The sequence below is a fragment of the Perna viridis genome, chromosome 14 (assembly GCF_037379345.1).
Source record: "Perna viridis isolate PV_CMFRI_1.1 ecotype Kerala chromosome 14, ASM3737934v1, whole genome shotgun sequence".
Taxonomy (NCBI): domain Eukaryota; kingdom Metazoa; phylum Mollusca; class Bivalvia; order Mytilida; family Mytilidae; genus Perna; species Perna viridis.
The window spans coordinates 34855876-34871719 of NC_142458.1; the positions used below are offsets into that span (position 1 = coordinate 34855876).

At 34.5% G+C, this 15844-nt stretch overlaps 1 protein-coding gene across 3 annotated transcripts in view; it reads right to left on the reverse strand.

Annotated features, from left to right (window-relative positions):
* The window catches only part of LOC148599116 (cysteine sulfinic acid decarboxylase-like), a 61278-nt gene extending 49689 nt beyond the window's left edge, over positions 1-11589 (reverse strand). For 2 of the 3 annotated variants that reach the window (XM_088560399.1, XM_088560402.1), the window contains exon 1: positions 11448-11517. The gene's annotated coding sequence lies outside the window, so the exon portion shown is untranslated. Of the gene's footprint in view, positions 1-11447 lie in introns of all 3 variants that reach the window. The other variant, XM_088560398.1, reaches the window with a different exon arrangement.
* Positions 11590-15844: the final 4255 nt, after the last annotated feature.

Sequence of the window (15844 nt, forward strand, 5' to 3'; positions counted from 1 at the left end):
CAACAAGAGACTAGAAAGGACCGTATCTTAGGACTAATATCACTGTATATACAAGATGGATGGAACAATATGGCTAAGGAAGGGAAGATTGCTCCATTTTATGCAAGGAGAAATGAGTTAACTATGCACCAAAGTTGTCTCATGTGCGGTGTGCGCGTAATCATCCCAGATAAACTACGAAAACAAGTTTTGACTCAAATTCACGAAGGACGTCTTGGAGTAGTAAAAATGAAAGCAGTAGCTAGAAGCTTCGTATGGTGGCCTGGGATTGATAAGGAAATCGAAGAATTAGCAAAAGGTTGCAACGGTTGTCAACAAATTCAAAATGATCCGAAAGTTGCACCGCCAAATACGTGGGAATGGCCAAGTAAACCGTGGGACCGTGTGCATATAGATTTTGCTGGACCATTCTTAGGCTCCATGTTTCTGATCATGGTAGATGCACATTCTAAATGGCCCGAAGTCATTAAAATGAAGAGGACGACCACAGAAAACACAATCAACGTGTTAAGAACTGTTTTCAGTAGAAATGGGATACCATCTAGAATTGTCAGTGATAATGGCCCGCAGTTCACATCGAGGGAATTTGAGAGCTTTATGCTTTCCAACGGTATCAAACATATCACAACCGCTCCATACCACCCAGCGAGTAATGGCTTAGCGGAGCGTTTTGTACAAACCTTTAAACAAGCTATGAAAGCAGGCTCAAAAGAACCAGGAAACATCAGTAAGAAATTAGACAAGTTTTTGTTAGCATACAGAAGCACTGTACATTGCACAACTAACGAAACACCCGCTAAACTTATGTATGGTCGTAATTTAAAAACTAGAATGCATCTTTTGAGACCAAATGTAGTTGATAAAGTGCACTCAAAACAAGAGGACATGCGTAACTGAAGAAATGCTAAACCCAGAGAATTTGAGGAAGGACAACAGGTAGTAGGTACGGAATTATCGAGACGGAGAGAAATGGACACCTGGAATAATTAAACATAAAACTGGTCCAGTGTCATACCGTGTGGAAATAAACAATTCAACTATTCCGTGGAAAAGACATGCAGATCAAATAATCAGTTCAAACATATCCACTAACAATTACCAACATGATAACGATATAATAGTTTCAACAATAATTCTGGACAATAATGTAACAAATGAAAATAATGAACAGGCAACAACTGTAAATCAACCTCCTGTCAGTGTTTCAGCTAAAACACCAACAAAGACCACAACTGTTATCGCAAAACCGCCTACTCCGGAAAAGCGTTATCCTACAAAGATTAGACAACCAAAGAGAATGAATGATTTCATTTATGATTGATTGCACCGTCAAATTGGTATAATAATCCCATGTGCATCAATTGAAACCAAAAGGTTTCCATTTTGAATAGTGTAGTGTGCTTATTTGTATATATTCGCTTAAGTAGTGATTAGCATTCCTTAGGATCAATATTCATGAACATGTGTACCGAACAGTATTTTAAATTCTTCAGTATTAAATTTTTCAAATACTCAAGACAATTTATGATCTAGTCAGAACTGGTTAATAGTTTTATTTTATTTTGATTAAACTTTAAAGTTAAGATATTATTTGTTAATATTTCATTCTAGTTAATTTTTATATTTTTGACATTTAAAAATCTAGGGAAGAGAAAATGTTATATACAACTATCTATCCGATGTTGGTTTCTAAATTAGTATCGCCGCGCGTATGAATAAATATTGTAGATCCGATCAATTATTGATTATTAAAGTAGTTCCTAGTTTGTAAATAATGTCTGACTGATGCCCTGATACGACCCCTCAGCCGCAAACATAACAAAATGTCTAATAACAAAGTTTATATAGCATTCTTAGATAGTAAGCAGGCATTTGATTCAATATGGAGAATGGGGTTAATGTACAAACTACATAATTTAGGGATAACAGATAAGTTGTGGTGTATAATCAATGATATGCATACTGATACGTATAGCGCTGTTGTTGCTAATCAGTCCTGTTCATATTTCTTTCCTGCGTCACAAGGGGTAAGACAAGGGGTGTGTTATCACGTTTGCTTTACTTAGTCTTTATTAATGAAATGCTAACTAACGTAGAAGTTTTTTAATAATAGCACAGGTGTTTATCATGTTGTTAGTTGTTGCCCCACATTAGCTGATGATATTTCCTGTATTAGCCTTTGGGGTTACAGAAAAATGCTTGATGTGTGCTGGCAGTATGCTCATAAATGGAGATTTCACTTCAATGCTAAAAAATCAGCAGTTCTACAGTTCATCACTAACTCTCGTAACAATAAACTATTTTATCCGTGGAAGATAAGCCATGAGTTAGTTCCAATATAAGATGCCCATGTTCACCTAGGTGTGCAAATGAACTATGGATTCAAATCCTTAGAACGCACTACGAATGCCTGCTGGAAAGGGCGTAATGCATTCTTCGCGTTGAATAAACTTCATTGCAGTTCATTAACCGAATGTTCTTGTGCGTTTGTATAAAACAATAGTTGTATCGTTAGATGACAACTGCCTAATGAAGAAGATATTCCTTATTTGTCTCTTTTCATTCCTCGTTGATACGGAACGCACTCATTTTGGTTTCATTCCTGACATTTTTGAAATTCTATTTATCATGAGCTCCATGGGTTCCTGAAAGAATTTTGTTTTACTGGCCATTTTCCTACTAAACGTGAATTGAAATCAATCGTGAATAATTCAGTTTGGCATGTGCAAGAGACTATCTGGAAATCCCGCAGTAGTGTTGAAGGAGACTTTCTTCGGTTTCAAAATGTCATCAACAGCGTCGAATTAGCACCATTTTGGAAACAAGCAGAAACACAGTATGATATAAAAATATTATTTTGTTACAAAACTCTTAACTGATACTCCAAATATAACCGCTGGTTTATGTATTCTGTGCAAGAGATTATTTTTTGACATATATGTTCACGTCTGCTGTAGCTGCCCTGCCACCAAACCATTACAATACTTTTTTGTTTTTGGGACCTTATTATTGAACATTTTCCGTTGTGTTTGTTTATCAACCCGTACGAGCGTGATGAATCTGACTTATTTGAAATATTTCTGGGTAAATTGGTAAATACATCTGATGAAATAGATTTCTTCAATTTTATGAGACTATGTCACGTTCATGTGGTGCAAAGCCTCGGACAATATAATATGCTCCTAAGATTTGCTAATGCAGAAAATATCAACTCCACCTCCACCCCACCCATGAGTAATTAGTCCGTATCATGAAATATAGTTTGTTGTAATATAGATAAACTGTAAATTTAGAGGTCATGTAAGTTGAATTGTAACATTATTCTTATTATATATCATATTATTATTATATAGGAAATAAAGGCAATGAATGAATGAATGTAAAGTTAAGTGAATTTTCGGTCACTTTCTAAATTTTTTAATGAGTTTTCACTAAATTTAGAGAATTAAAACACAAGTACATTTTTCGTCCATTTTACTATAGTCGATGGAGATAGTTTATTATAAGATCAAATACGAATTACAAAAAGTAATATAAAAATTATTCACAATGAAAACCTGACCCGTTCTTTTAAAAGTCGACTGTCAGTCGTTGTACTAATAGCAAATTTCCCCGATTCTTATTAGGGCATATCTTAAGGGCGATAACCTGAGGTTAAGAATACAAGTATGTTTATGTTTAAACAATAAAGCCCCCTCCATGATACAAGGTACAAAATTACAATTATCAATTTAACACAATATTTGATATATGAATTATTAATCAATAGACATGTGGGCAGCAGGCCATGACCATTTTGGACAATGGATTTTAGAGTAACATATGTAAACACAAGTAGTGCAATGAAATATAAATAATTTGAATTATCACTTATTATTTATCACTATATGAAATGACCTATTGCCACTTCCTTTTATTACATAAAAAACTGTAAATTTTAATTTCTGATTTAAAGTACCTAGGATAAGTACAAAGGCCAACAACAGTTATCTTCATCAGTATATCAATGGTGTAAATATTGTGAGAGAGAGAACAAAACAAAGGAAAGAAGAAAGGAAGTTTCAAATGAAATGAAAAGGACCAAATACAAGAGAGGGAAAAATATAGATATTACAGACACTAGAAATGTAAATAATAAGCTATTTGGCAATAGCAGAAAATTTTCATTTTGATATAAATTGAAAATGAAAATAAAAAGAACAAAGATGTAAAGTATATACAAATAGTAGTCATAGGAGATGTTTGAGAAAAAGGTTTACAAAGTCACAATATCATTTAACTAGATAAAAGAGTGTCAAACAAAACTATTTGAATCTCTAATATACTGATGAACTTGGTTAATAATAAACATTTTGTTCTCATAATTCAAGTTTGGGTCACCAAATAACAGGAGATCAAGATCAACATCTACACCCACATAAGACAGATTTTCAAAAAGAATGTTTCTAATATCAATATATGCTGGGCAGTCAAAGAAGTAATGAAAATTATCCTCACATGGACTAGAGCAGCATGGACAAGAGGATCATCTACTAAGAAATCATGCAACAAGTGGGATTTTAAATCACTGGCTTCATTTCTCAACTGACAAAGCATGATATTGAATTTCCTTATTCCATAGTCAAAGTGCTTTGATGGAGTATTTGGTTGATATTTTTTATCAAGTTTCACTTTGAATAAACTTACAGTTGGTGAATTCTTAGTTTCATGATCAAGTTCATTCCATAATCTAATAGTAGCAGGTAAAAAAAAACTATTATAATAAGATGATGCCCGGCGTTGAGGCAGAATAAAGTTCTGACCTTCCTGTCACATGGCATAATTATGTTGCTTTTGATAATATGGAGCGACCATTTCTCGCATGTAGTCAGGTGTAAGACCATTTATTATCTTGTAAAATGTTATATGTTTATGTTTTTTTTTCGCCTGTTGCAAAGTTTCTCAAGGTCAAGTTCAGCATATAACTTGTTAAGAGATGTTGTTCTCCTTAAACCAGTTATAATGCGAGCAGCTTCAGTTTGAATACTCTAATAAATTTGACTCCTGTTGAGTACAATTGTCACAGGCAGAATCTGCGTATTTGACAACTGGTCGTATAAATGCTAAATAAATAATAATAAGGGATTTTCTATCAAGTGAATGTTTCAACTGTCACAATAAACTAAGTCTAGAGCAGACATTCTTATAAATAGAAACTTGTCGTATAAGGCGACTAAATAGTGCTCAGAAACATAGCCGGGGGCGATCTGCCCACAGAGCAACTGGGATGTGTGCCCCAGGTGGTGGAATGGGGTACCCCTGGCGTGTTACATGCTGAGGTTGTCAGGCTATAATACGGAAAACCTGACCGCAAACCATAGTGGTTCACCGTGTTGGGAAAGATGCCACGTTCCTCGCACGTTAAAGAACCCTGCTGTGGTATTCGATAGGAGTAGGAACCTTTGCGCTCCGCCACAGGAGGCTAAATTGCCCGACCTTACCCACCCCCCCCCACCCTTTTCCAGTGGCAATCAAAATTTGTCGACCCTATTATCCTTGTGTCCCATCCTTTTTTTTCATTTCATGTTCATTTTATCATCCATTTCATGTTCATCGTCTGAATATAGCTGAAATATTGTTGCTCGGACGTTAAACCCCAACAAACAAACAATTTTATAAATAGTATTAATACGCAACTTCCAATTTGCATGGTTTTGGAAATTCAAGCCAAGATGACAATGATGGTCAACTTGCTCAATGTTTTCTCCACCTTGACCACAGTAAATAACCGGGAAGTTTATATTTCTTCGTGAAAAAGTCATGCTCTCAGTTTTAGACGGGTTAAAATTCACAGCCCAGTTATTTGCCCATGAATTAATATGCCCGAGATCATTTGTCAAAGATTCAGTAACATAATTAACATTCTCATCAATTATTGCAAATAGTGAGGTATCATCAGCAAAAAGTCGAATGTGATTGCTGACATCATCAACAATACTGTTTATGTATATCAAGAATAAGAAAGGTCCAAGTACTGAACCTTATTATACACCTGCTGAGATACCTTGTGTATTAGAGGCAAAACCATCAAGACAAACCTTTAGACATCTATCATTCAAATAGTCAGCAATCCACTGGACAAGATTATGATGAATACCATAAGACTTAAGTTTATGTATTAAGCCTCTGTGCCAAACCTTATCAAAGGCTTTAGATATATCGCAGAAAATAAATCTGACATCGTTGCCCTGCTTAACTTTGGAAATAATAATATAAGAAATCTCAAGGAGCTGATTCACAGTACTATCACCAGGTTGAAACCCTGAGTGATACTTAGTAAGTAGTTATTAAACTTCATGTAGTTAAAAAGGTGCTTAAATAGTATCTTCTCCACATTCTTTGAAACAATACTAGTAAGAGAAATGGGTCGGTAGTTTAAAGTATCATAAGGACTACCTCTACCCTTATAAATAGGTGTAACATGGGAAATTTCCCAAGCTTGAGGTACCCGTTTCAAACGAAGAGAGCAGTTGAAAAGTTTTGTGAGGGCTTTAAATAGTCCAAATTTAACCTCTTTCAAAAACTCGAGGTGAAATACCATCAGGACCAGCTGATTTGTTTTGGTCTAAAATCTTTAACTTGTCAAGAACTTCATTTTCATTAATAAATACAAGTATTGATATAAAACCGACCTGGATAAACATGATAACATTGACAACTTACTTCTATTTTCTTATTTTCGTAGATAGATATATTGTTTATCAATATACATGTATAAATTCAGACCAATATATATTATTACTAATATAAATCGTACAAAGAAATTTCCTTATTAAAAAAAAGGACAAGGGACTTTGCAAGTGAGGCTGTGTCTGTCAAACCATTACAAATTACTGTTATACACGTGCACTCAGAAAATAATTCCATTCTACACACAATATGTTCTGTAATTGCTTTAATACTTTTAATCAATACAGTAACTCTATTTTCTTATTGTAACCGTTAAATTTCACGTTCACTCTGTACAATACCCCAGTAGGCCACGGATTGGTGAGTAAAGTACATTTGTACATATGTACATGTATCCTTGTAAACATAATATGCAATAACAATTTATTAATGCCATACTGAAATGGATTACATGTATGAGTAACAATAAAAAAACTTGAATAAAACTCTTAAAACCATTGTAATATGAATTGAGTTTTAGTTCTTTTTTTCAAAATAAATATGAGAGAAAGACCAAGTGTGCTCTAACTAGATATCCTGTATAATATTGCATGAAATGTCACATGTTCCCACACAACTCAATTGGAAAACAGCCATGCAATATCCAACCTCATATTGCACTGAGACAACCCGGTCTCTGACGAAAATTACTCCGTGCGGAACAAGAACATGAGCTATCCGTGCCTGCATATCTCTCATTGGTCAATTATTGATTAATGCATGGGTGTTGTCAATTCAAGTTACAAATCATTTATGAACCAACTTACTACAATATGTATAGAAATGCCCATCCTTTATGAACCGAAAATTTCGACAACTGGTCATTACGAACCGGAAATTCCTACAGCCAGTCATTACAAAATCACAGCCATGCATTACGAATTCCAAAACAGGGCATCAATACGGAACCATTATGAACTAAATCAAAATGGCGTACATTTCTTAAAATAAGTGACAACTTTAATTAAGAGTGACCTAACAATTCAATTAATTGATTAGGATATTTTAAGTTGCTGAAAGAGTAATGAAGGGAACCAAGGTTATAGCGGTAATCAAACGAACGTAATCCAGGGACAAAGACCAGACATGGAAAACAGACACATACAACAAAGAACACAAAGCAACTAAAATCATACATACAAAGTAACAAAAGTAAATGAGCAACTCGGACTTCACTAAAAACTGGGAGCATGGACCAGGTGCACCGGTAGTGTAAACGTCCTCTGCTTTTCTAGAAACACCCGCCGAGTTGCTCATAAAAAGTCAAGTCCGGGGTACACAAACGAGGATAGGCAAACTATGACCCGTTGAATAAATCAGTTTTCATGGTGCTGATAGATACATCATAACGATCCACGAGTTCATGATGACGCCCATAAAACTTCTGTAGTGATGACTTCAATCTTGTAGCAACATAAACCTGTTCCAGAAGCCTATTTGTTAGAGTTCTAGCGCGATACAAAAAGTCTGTGTAGTTTCAGCAAGCTCTGGCATAACGTATGAGTTGTGATATGAACATTCCATACGCAGGAGCCGAAGGGATGTTGCCACAGATGAAAGGAAAGTTGACAATTCTGAATGAAAAGTCATCACGTTTGTCGTAAAGTTTGGTCAATAGTTTTCCTTTACCATCGATTTCTAAGTGTAGGTCAAGATATGAGGCTGACTTCACAGTGTCTGTAGTATCGTACTTGGACTAGGTATATAAAATTATTAGGTATGTTTAATCTTGAGCTTTAAATTTACTGGAAAAGGCAACAAAAATGAAATATATCGAAGCGGGAGCATACTCTTCTATACAGAAATGCGAAAGGAAAAAGGCGACTTTCGTAATTTAGGGAATGTGTAGTCAAATTTCATTGTTTTGCACGAATCCAGGTGTTGAAATACATTTCTTTTCTCTTTCTTTTTACTCACCTACCTTGTGCGCTCTGTCAAAAGTGTTCCCACGACATTAGAAAAAAGCTTGATTCCAGATCAAAAAGCACTTAAAAACACGGGTTTTACGTAAAAAATGGCAAAATTATTTGTTTTTTTTTTTTAATTTCCCGGGTCACATACTAGGACAGTGTCAATAAGGTAGTACAATACAGTTAGGTCATTTCTGAACATTTGGTCTCAATTTGTTGAAATAAAGCTATTTTGAGGCAGTCCGCACAGAAATTTCTAGAGTCTTGTCATAAAAAAAATGCATATTTTAAGTTGCTCATTTACTTTTGTTACTTTGTATGTATGATTTTAGTTACTTTATGGTCTTTGTTGTGTATGTCTGTTTTCCATGTCTGGTCTTTGTCCCTGGATTACATTCTTTTAATTACCGCTATAACCTTGGTTCCCTTTATTACTCTTTGAAATCCTTGGAGTGTGGAGGTTCAGGTCATTTATAAGTAATTTAGTGATTATTGTTATAAAATCCAGTGGCCATGGTAACATATTATAAAATATTACTGAGTTTTAGTACAAATCAGGGGTGCCTTTCCAAAACTAACAGCCAATTACTATGTTTTATAAAATATCAGGCACTTAGACACTACCACAGGATGAAAACATGCATGGAGTAGGTGGAAAAAGGGTAAACATAAGACCCTTTTCGATTCATTCTCTCACAATTTTAGTTCCAAAAGTTCGTGCGAAATGAGGTTTTTTGAAAATCAACCATCTGATGCTGAGGGGAGAATCTAATACGGCAGGGGACTGAAATGTTCCGGATACCATTCTTCCTTTAAATTACTTCTGTTTACCATTACATATATTACATCTGTCTATGTATAAATGCTTAACTACATTTAAACTATGTATCCACCAAAATTCAACTTCTAGTTTTAAGTTTTACAAAATATGACCGGGAAACTTGGTGTGCGAAACAGTGCGCCTTAATGTAACTGTATAGTGCACCCAAAAGGGAAAATAGTAGTATTTATTTCCCTGCATTAGGTTGACCAATCGTGTACCCTATTCAGATGAACGGAAATAGAACTTTGAAAGGACAGATTGGTATACTGCCAATGTTTGTAATGATGATTTTTCTCTCTCAGATTTTTAAAGGATTAAATTTAAAAAAAAATAAGTTTATTATTTTTTTATTCTTCAAAATGCATAGTTTATGAAATTTTAAAAAGACTGCATATTACAAATGAGTACGGAACCAAAAAAATGCAAAACCTCCGGTACCTTCAAACTTTTGATGGTGGTTGAAAAAAAGATGGTCAACCTCTATTCCCATGGTGATTTTTCGATCTCTAAATGATAGTACTACAACAACAACAAAAAAAAGTTTTTTGAGTCCTAGTTTTAATTAGAAATTACTGAAACTGAACGATGACGGAAACAACCCAAATATTCCATAAATAAGAATATTCATATTTGGTGATCGTAATTTCTCCTTATGAATTATTAGTATGTTCTTGTACTTTTCTATATATTTATGATTTTTTAGGGGGATTATTAGAAAAGACAACAAAACCTTCATGAATGATTTACTTTCATAAATATTTGATTCATCGAGATATGAAATTATTTTTAAATAATGTGAAATCATATGTATTGATAATAGATTCTGACTATGTCCTTGAATAAAGTTGGTTAATAAAAGTATCAATGCATGGCCTTTTCCATATTGGCCCTGTAACATGACCTTGGTATTAATAATGGCCTCGGATGGATGTAATGGCCCTCGGCGTTGCATCGGTCCATTGAGTCATCCTTGGCCATTATTAATACATCGGACATGTTACAGGGCCAATATGGAAAAGGCCATACATTAATACTATATTATAGCACCGCCTTCCACCTTAACCAAATTGACTTGTTGAATAACTCGTAAGACCGTGCTATAAATATAACATCCATTTGTTTTCAGTAGTGAGTCTACAGATGAAGCCAAAGTAAAGCTTTAGAGATATAAATGACCAAATTGCGATTCAAACATTTTTATCTAGTAAACCGACCTTAGTCTCCATCAGCCTGAGACGTGAACATACATTGATCTGAAATTATGTAGAATTACTGCAACCGACAGCCACTATATTTTAACTTCGTTTCCAGTTACTGTTGTAATACATGACCTTGTATCAAAACAAGGACAACATAAAAAACACATGAATCAACAAATGTAAATAATAAGTATTGCGCAGATTGTTTTTTTTTATTTAAGGAAACTACATGTACCTCAATTATATAATTTACACCATCGAGTTAACTAATAAAGAATCAGTAAATCAGGGATTGAATACTAGAAGATTTGTTATTTTTTTTCATCAATATGCACGAAAATAACTTTTTTTTCAAACAAACGCCGAATCTCCCGTGGATCCGCCAATAATTTTAATGATTGAAATCTATTGAAATATACGATCTTGGAACAATTGTTTCACGGGAGACTTCTAATCGGAGTAAAAAGCAAAGGTCTGAATTCTGGGTCTATTTCTGACAGCGCCTGAGAAGGGTCCAGTTAAAGGCCAAAAATGATAAAAAAGTGCAAAATTCAACAACTTTTTCATATTTTTTTGTTTTTAAAATTTTAAAAGTTATTTGCTTTCTTAAAGAAGGTGCGCACGTAATTCCTTTTAGCATGTATATTGTTCATTTAGACCAAAGTTATATGTGTAGAATAAATCAAAATAAATAATTAAAAATACGGCGATGATTTATCAATTAAAAATCTGATAACTACTAACGTGATGACACAGCATATAGTTTTTTTCGTATGGTAAGCTAATACAAAGTTGATATGTGCTTACCTGAACATCCGACGCAGACCCCGCACAGTTTATCAATATAGCTGAATTGCTGAAAACGTGATGTTTTAATGAGTAAGTGTACCTTGAAAATTTATAGTATATATACAGGGCAATGGAAAATTACTTCAAATTCAGGAAATATCAATAGTCCAGGACTGATAGGATTTAAATATATAGGGTGAAATCAGATAAGCTGTGTTCCGGGTCGAGTTTTATGTAGGGTTACACGATATATATACACTGTCTTAAACATGCAAGTCGGGGAATTTGTTTTATCCTTAAATATTCTATGCACGTGATAGGAAACAAGTCAAGACAATAGAAGGAAGGGCAAGGTTATTTGTCTGAACATTGATCAGGCGGCTGTGTAAATACATGTAACGAGATGTAAATATTGATTCTCCTTCTATTTCTAGTGGATTATAATATTTCTACAGTCGAGATATTTTGATATGTGAGAAAAACCTTGATTTTAAGTACCGAGAGTGTAGAAATATTTTAATCTGCGAGAAACATTTTAAAATAATTCAATTTCAGAAGCACCACGCTTTCTGAATGGATAAAATTTTGTTCATGATTTTATGGACCAAATTTTTGAAATGTGACTGTGAAATCATCAACATTTTTTGCTGATTTATTCCTTAAATTTTGATACCACTATTACTGGAAGCCGATTAGTGTCTGGTGATTTTTTTATTGTGCTAACTGGTTATATCGACTTAGCTAACTGGTTATATCCACTTACTAACTGATTATAAGTGGATATAACAAGTTAGCTAAGTCGATATCACCAGTCAGCTAAGTGATTATAACCAGTTGGTAAGTGGATATAACCAGTTAGTAGTTGGATGTAACCATTTACTTAAATCGATGAAAAAATGAACATGAAATGATGACGAAATAAAATATGGGATTGGACACAAGGATAAGAGGGTCGAAATTTTTTTTATTGCCACTGGAAAATAAAGAGAAGTGGTTAGGGTCGGGCAATTTAGCCTTTATCGGCGGAGCCCAATAGTTCCTACTCCGGTAGAATACCACAGACAAGGGGTTCTTTAACGTGCAAGGAACGTGGCATTTTCCAAACATGTTGCATCACTATGGTTTGCGGCCAGGTTTTCCGTATTTTGGCCTGACGACCCCAACATATAACATGCAAGGGGTACCCATTCCACCACGTGGGGCACACAACCCAGTTGCTCTGTGAGCAGAGCGCCCTAGCCCCCTGACAGGGTTCTGAGCACTATTTAGTCACCTTTTACGACAAGCTTAGTGCTGCCGCCGGCCTATTCATTTGACATGACACCCGGACCCGCACGCGGCGACGAATTTTGAGGTCATGACCTTAAATAATCTACTGCACAAGACTTTTAAAGCCCCTTAGGGAATTAAATGATATTTTTAATTCCCTAATCGAGTGGTATAGAAATTCGTCATAAATGGAAGAAAGTAGGATTCAGTTTTCGACCGATTTTTTTAAATAAGCAAATATGTTAAAAATAACCGTCTCTTGATCGTGAATTAGTAGTGCACAACTTCTTAAAAGTACAACGTAGAAAGTTATCCTTCAGATACGTAAGCCGGATTTAGGCTCACTGTTTTTATTATTTTTTTTTCGAATTGTCGGCTTTAAAGTTGGAATCACATATACATCGATTTTCATCTTTGTGAATAGTACGGCCTTTAATAGCTTGCTTTATGGTATAGTGAACACTGTGTAGTGACCTGTAGAAGTTTAATTGTTCATTGCTTGGCCTAAAGTGGATGATAATTTCATTGCAACCATTACACATCTCCCATTTTCATATTATAAAGTTTATACGATATCTTATATACCATATCATAAACTTAAATGATATCAAGAGGCGGATCTAGAGAATTACCTAGAAAAGTGGGGTGAACCAGGGAGCCCACAAAAATTTCCTGTCAGTGCATGCAACCTTTCCTGAACTTTTCCATGAATATTTCATGAATTAGAAAAAAAATAAAGGGATGCATTGGAAGAGTAATCAAGGGAATCAATGTTATAGCGGTAATCAAAAGAATGTAATCCAGGGGCAAAAACCCGACATGGAAAACAGACATACACAACAAAGAACATACAGTAACTAAAATCATACATACAAAGTAACAAAAGCAAATGAGCAACTCGGACTCCACTAAAACCTGGGAGCATGGACCAGGTGCACCGTCCTCTAGAAACACCTTCCGAGTTGCTCATAAAAAGTCAAGTCCGGGGTACACAAACGAGGAAAAGAAAACTATGACCCGTTGAATAAATCGGTTTTCATGGTGCAGATGGATACACCATAACGATCCACGAGTTCGTGATGACGACCATAGAACTTCTGTAGTGATGACTTCAATCTTGTAGCAACATAACCCTGTTCCAGAAGCCTATTTGTTAGAGTTTTAGTGCGATACAAAAAGTCGGCAAGCTCTGACATAATGTATGAGTTGTGATAAATGATATAGAAACGACTGTATATTTTCAATGTTAAAAATTACTTCTTATCCATTTTTTGTTTATTGATCCAGCAGTGTGTAAACTTCCCATTTTCTTGCTGAGGAACTTCTATTGTATGGCTACCGAATGTATTCCGGTCTTACAAATTGTGTATACATATAAAATCTATAATCTACAAATTGGAAACAAAAATATAAATGCGACCAAATATTCTTGCCTGTGTATGTTTTTAAATATTATAAAAAAATATGTGGTAGAAATATCTTCTAAGCTCAAAGTGAATTGTATAAAAAAAATTCTAGTGGAAATCAAAGGAATGCAATCTGGGGACAAAGATCAGACTTTTTTGCTATGTTTACAGCCTTTTTCATTATATGAATGCATGAAGTAGAACATAAGAACATAAGGCAGAATTATCCCTAATCGGGGGGAGCAGACCAAGTATTAGATTTACTCTAGAATCAACATCCTATTTTCAATTTTAATAAATCTGGTATTTTTAAATTCCATATACAAATAGAGCTTTCCAAAAATCACCAGACATATACCCCTTTTCCTTATGGCAAGTTTTTGGGAACCCTACATCTGAAAAAAATAGGACTTTCACCATAGAAACCACAATTTCTTGTGTAGGTTAAGGTGCACTGAGTAAGAAAATGTAGTTTGTGTCAAGAAATTTAGTTGTTTAGTGCAAATAAGTCCTTAGCAACCAAATTTTCTGAAGTTTGGTCATTTCAAATGCGACGTCATAGAAGATATTCTTGTATTTTCTTGTGATATGTTCTATTCTAACCACTTTTAAGTAAAAAATGTTACTTCTTTAGCTTATAATAAATGAAATGGATAACCGAACAAATTTTTTCTGTGCAAATAAGTATTGCAATGCAGAAAAGAAAGTCAAAACAAGCCTTTTAGTACCCAGTCTTAAGTTTTGGGAAAACTCCATGATTTTCTATACTTTCATCCTCATATGCTATTTTTGGGGTATGAAAACCTATGATGAGATAAAATACATCAAATGAATACTGTTTTCAGTGCCCAGAGTGTGAAAAAAATCTGTGTCGTAATGTGATTTTTCATTTTTGCCATGTATACAGCCTTTTTCATTATATGAATGCATGTAGTAGAACATAAGGCAGAATTATCCCCAATCTGGGGGAGCAGACCAAGTATTAGATTTGCTCTAGAATCAATATCCTATGTTCAATTTTAATAAATTTGGTATTTTTTTTCCATACAAATAGAGCTTTAAAAAAAAACACAAGACGTACACCACTTAAACAGTCCCCTTCTCCTTAAGGGTGCACTATACAGTTACATTAAGGCGCACTGCTTCGCACACCAAGTTACTCCTGTCAAATTTTGTAGAACTTAAAATTAAAAGTTGAAATTTGGTGGATATATTGTTTAAATGTAGTTAAGCATTTATACATAGACAGATGTAATATGTGTAATGGTACACAGGTGTAATTTAAAGAAAGAATGGTATCCGGAACGTTTCAATCCCCTGTCGTATTAGGTTCTCTCCTTGGCATTAGATGGCTGATTTTCAAAATACCTTATTTCGCATGAACCTTTGGAACTAAAATTGTGAGAGAATGAATCAAAAGGGTCTTATTATTTTACCCTTTTTCCACCTAATCCATGCATGCTTTCATCCTGTGGTAGAGTCTAAGTGCCTGGTATTTTATAAAACATTGGTAATTGGCTGTAAGTTTTGGAAAGGCACCCCTGATTTGTACTAAAACTCAGTAATATTTTTTCAGTATGTTACCATGGCTACTGGATTTTATAACAATAATCACTAAATTACTTATAAATGACTTGAACCTCCACACATCAAGGATTTCAAAAATATGCACTTTTTTATGACAAAACACTAGAAATTCCTGTGCAGGCTGCCTCAAAACAGCTATATTTCAACAAAATG